Below are 5,000 nucleotides of genomic sequence, written 5' to 3' on the forward strand. Positions count from 1 at the left end.
CCTATTACTCACCTCCCTTGCACCTGCCTCCCCTATTACCTGCATTCTAAGGCGCCCATTTCGCTGGCAGACTGTGGGTGACACTCGCTTATGCTCTCTCTCTCTCTCTCTCTCTCTCTCTCTCTCTCTCTCTCTCTCTCTCTCTCTCTCTCTCTCTCTCTCTCTCTCGCTCTCGCTCTCGTTCTCTCTCACCTGAGCATTGGCAGGTACAAATCCATTAACAGCTCCCTCTCTTTCTCTCTCTTTCTTCCTTTCTCTCTCTCTCTCTCTCTCTCTCTCTCTCTCTCTCTCTCTCTCTCTCTCTCTCTCTCTCTCTCTCTCTCTCTCTCTCTCTCTCTCTCTCTCTCTCTCTCTCTCTTTAACGAAATAAAGATAAGGAAACAATGGAAAAAGTTAAAGTAATTGACAGAAAAGATATTAGGAGGAAAGAGGAACGGAAGAGGAGGAGGAGGAGGAGGAGGAGGAGGAGGAGGAGGAGGAAGGAAAAAATCGACGAGAATGAAATGGAAAAAAAAATGTGACAAAATTAAAAATAGAAGTAAAATATAATGAAGAAAAAAGAAGACAATTTAAAAAGAAAATAAGTAACAAGATGAAAATACACAGAAAGAGAAGAAGAAAAAAGAAGAAATACAAGAAGAAGAAGAAAAAAAAAAAGATATGGAAGAAAAAGAAGAAGAAGAGGAAAAGGAAGAAAAAAAGAAAATGAAAGAAAAAGAAGAAAGAAAGAAAATTAAAACTCAGAAAAAAAAAAGAAAAAATGAGCAGTGAAAAAGAAGGAACAAAAGATAAATAAAAAATAATAGTGGTAAAGAGAACCTTGACAGAGAAAGAAGACAAAGAGGAGGAGGAGGAGGAGGAAGAGGAGGAGGAAGAAAAAGAGGAGGAGGAGGAGGAAGAGGAAGAAGAAGAAGAAGAGGAGGAGCACATCTCGTTAGGGTCTTTTGCATTTGTTTTTGGACCCAATTTTGAGCCTTCTGAGAATCTTCATTTTTCTTCATTTTTCTTCATTTTTTCTTCATTTTTCTTCCTTTTTCTTCATTTTGTCTTCCTTTTTTCTTCATTTTTCTTCATTTTTTCTTCCTTTTTCTTCCTTTTTTCTTCCTTTTCCTTCCTTTTTTCTTCATTTTTCACCGCATTTTCCGGCACCATTTTGACGCCTCTTTCTCTCTCTCTCTCTCTCTCTCTCTCTCTCTCTCTCTCTCTCTCTCTCTCTCTCTCTCTCTCTCTCTCTCTCTCTCTCTCTCTCTCTCTCTCTCTCTCTCTCTCTCTCTCTCTCTCTCTCTCTCTCTCTCTCACGTAGACATTTTTTGCCTCCTTTCCTTAAACGCTTCTCCATATTCTTCCTCCTCCTCCTCCTCCTCCTCCTTTTTCTCTATTTGGCAACACATTATTTTTTTCTCTTCTTCCTCTCTCCCTCTTCCTTCTCTCCTTTCTCTCCTTACCTCTCTCATGTTTGTTCTTCATTATCATTCTTCTCCCTTTCTCCTTCTCTCCTTTCTTCTCTCCAATTACTTGTGTTTACTCTTTTCTTCTTTTTCTTTTCCTCCAACTTTTTCTCTTTTCCTCTCTTTTCACTTTCTTCCTTCTTCTGTTCAGTGTTTTCCCTCCTTTTATTAATTTCTTCTCCCCTCCTTCCTTCCTTTTTCCTTTTCTTTCTGATTTTCTATTCTTTAGTTTTTTTCTTTTCTTGTTTTTTTTCCTTCTTTCCTTCCCTTCCTTTTCTTTATGTCTCCCTTTTCCTCCATTCCTTTTCTTCGTCTTTTTCTTATTTCCCTTTCATCCCGTTTCTCTCTCTCTCTCTCTCTCTCTCTCTCTCTCTCTCTCTCTCTCTCTCTCTCTCTCTCTCTCTCTCTCTCTCTCTCTCTCTCTCTCTCTCTCTCTCTCTCTCTCTCTCTCTCTCTCTCTCTCTCTCTCTCTCTCTCTCTCTCTCTCTCTCTCTCTCTCTCTCTCTCTCTCTCTCTCTCTCTCTCTCTCTCTCTCTCTCTCTCTCTCTCTCTCTCTCTCTCTCTCTCTCTCTCTCTCTCTCTCTCAATATCTTCCTCCAACTCTTTTCTCTCCATTCTTCCTCCCCTTCCTCCCTCCATCTTTCCCTTTTTCCCTCCTTTATTGTCTTTCTCTCTCTCCCTTCATTTATTCATTCCTTTCCTTATCTCCCTCCTACCATGACATTCCCTCTCTTCCTCTTTTGTTTATCTCTTTTTCTTACTTTACTACTTTCCCTTCCTTTCTCTCCTTTCCTTTCCTTTATCTTTCTTTTCCTCTTCTTTTCTTTCTTGTATCTTCCCATAGCTGACATTTTCTTTTCCTGTTCTTCTTTTTCTTTCTTTTCCTTTCTTTCCCTTTATTCTTTTCTTCCATCCTTCCTTTCTTCACTACCTACCTATCTTCTACTTTCCCTTCGTATATCCTAATCATCTCTCTTCCCTTCCTTTCCTTCTTTTCCTCTCTTTCCTTCCCATCTTTTTCCTCACTTTTCCTTTCATTCATTCATCCCTTCCTCCATTACCTTACCTCAATTCTTACCTTCCTCTCCCCTTCCTCTTTTCCTCCCTCTCTCCCTCCATCCCTCCTTTCCTCCCTCTCTCCCTCCCTCCCTTTGATCACTGAGGCGGAAATTTATCCTCAAAAGTTGGCAGAAAAATTTTATCTGGTTGACTCGACACGAACACACACACACACACACACACACACACACACACACACACACACACACACACACATCATTACAAGAAGGTGACCTAGTGAATCAAAGTATTGGGAGAGGATAAGTAAACATGCCTACTTGTGGTCTTGATCAAATACGAGGAGGATCTGAAGGGAATCCAACCCCCTCTATAAAGGATTTGATCTCCCCTTTGGTGTTTGACGTTACATAAGTGAAGGGAAGGAAGATTGGATGGCCGATAAGGGGAGGAAAAGAGAGGGATCAAAGGGTGTTAATAAAAAGGGGAGGAGATAAGAAGGGGATTAGATTGTTTATAGGAAAGAGAAAAAAAGGAAAGAAAACATAAAAGAAAAGAAAACCGTCTTAAAAAATATTATCAAAGTAGTAAAAAGCTTCAAAAAGGTGATAATAAATGACAGAAAATGAAAATAAAAGACAATAATTAAAGAGGAAAGTAGAAAAAATAAGATAAAAAGAATAATTGAGAAAAAACTGCTAAATCTGTGTGTGTGTGTGTGTGTGTGTGTGTGTGTGTGTGTGTGTGTGTGTGTGTGTGTGTGTGTGTGTGTGTGTGTTCTGAGCTTGATTGTCTTGTTCTCTCTCTCTCTCTCTCTCTCTCTCTCTCTCTCTCTCTCTCTCTCTCTCTCTCTCTCTCTCTCTCTCTCTCTCTCTCTCTCTCTCTCTCTCTCTCTCTCTCTCTCTCTCTCGTATAATCTCTACAATTTCGCCTCATTCTCCACATACTCTCAATAACTTTTCCTCCATCCCTCCTTCCTTTCCTCCCTCCCTCCCCCTCTCTCTCTCTCCCTCCTTCTCTCCCTTCCCTTAATATAGCTACGAGAATAACATTACTTATCATCTTTATTTCTTCCTCTTTTTCCTATTCTTTTTTCCGTTATTTTTTTATCATTTAAGTTTAAGTGAAAAAAAAAGGTAAATTTAAGCTTGTCAATTTCTTTCTTATATCTTAAGTTTCTCTATAACGTTGTTGCTTTAGCTTAAGTTTTTGTGTGCAAGGTTAAGCTGGTATTAAATGCCTGAGAGGAGGAGGAGGAGGAGGAGGAGTTATCTAAGGAATGGGAAAAAAAGAGGATGAATATAAATAAGAAGAGGAGGAAGACAAAGAACAAGAGGAAGAGAAGAACCAGTAAGAGGAGGAAGAGGAGGAGGAGGAGTAAGGGAACAGAGAGAGAATCAGAATCAGAATCAGAATCAGAATGCTTTATTCCATTAAAGGAAAAACTCTCTCTCTCTCTCTCTCTCTCTCTCTCTCTCTCTCTCTCTCTCTCTCTCTCTCTCTCTCTCTCTCTCTCTCTCTCTCTCTCTCTCTCTCTCTCTCTCTCTCTCTCTCTCTCTCTCTCTCTCAATATTTGCGTTGTGTACATAATTATTTTCGTATTAACTTTTTTGTGTGTATGAAATTTTCGTGTGTGTGTGTGTGTGTGTGTGTGTGTGCGTGTGTGTGTGTGTGTGTTTGTGTGTGTGTGTGTGTGTGTGTGTTTATTTTCTTTCCTCTCTTCTACTTTCCCTTTCTTATCCTATTCTTCCCTTTTATTGCTTTCTTATCCCTCGTCTTCCTTTCCCTTTCTCCTTTCCTTTCCTTTCCTTTCTTTTCTTTCCCATTCTGTCCCTCCCCTTCCCCTCCTTTTCCTTTCCTTCCTTTCCTTTCCCATCTCTTCCTTTCCCTTCCCTACCTTTTTCTTTCCTTCTCTTAATTTCCTTTCCTATCCCTTTTCTTCCTTTTCCTTTCCTTCCCTTCTTTTCCCTTCCCTTCCCTTCCTTTTCCTTTCCTTCCCTTCCCTTCCCTCCCATCGCTTCACTTATCTTCCTTTCCCTTTCCTTCCTGTACATTCCCTTCCTTCTCCTTCCCTTCTACTCCTTTCCTTTCCTTCCCTTCCCTTCCCTTCCCTTCCCTTCCCTTCCCTTCCCGTCCCTTCCCTTCCCTTCCTTTTCCTTTCCTTCCCTTCCTCTCCCATCGCTCCACTCATCTTTCTTTCCCTTCCCTTCCTGTACATTCCCTTTCCTTCCATTTCCTTCCCTTCCCTTCCCTTCCCTTCCCTTCCTTTCCCTTCCTCTCACTTCCCTTCCTTCCCTTCCTTCCCTTCCTTTCCCTTCCATTAAAAACTTTGAAATGACTGTCAATGTTTTCCTCTTACTTTGTCTTCATTCCCAGGAGGAGGAGGAGGAAGAGGAGGAGGAGGAGGAGGAGGAGGAAACGTAGCATAGTTGTCACCCGGAAGTCTATATTGTGTGAGCTTTTTCTTTTTTTCTTACTTTTTTTGTGTGAGAGAGAGAGAGAGTGAGAGAGAGAGAGAGAGAGAGAGAGGGGGTG

General features: G+C 40.9%; 1 long non-coding RNA gene across 1 annotated transcript in view; it reads left to right on the forward strand.

Annotated features, from left to right (window-relative positions):
- LOC126983659 (uncharacterized) overlaps positions 1-5,000 on the forward strand; it is a 285,008-nt gene that overhangs the window by 141,462 nt on the left and 138,546 nt on the right. The window lies entirely within an intron of this gene.

This window comes from Eriocheir sinensis, chromosome 54 (assembly GCF_024679095.1).
Source record: "Eriocheir sinensis breed Jianghai 21 chromosome 54, ASM2467909v1, whole genome shotgun sequence".
NCBI lineage: Eukaryota > Metazoa > Arthropoda > Malacostraca > Decapoda > Varunidae > Eriocheir > Eriocheir sinensis.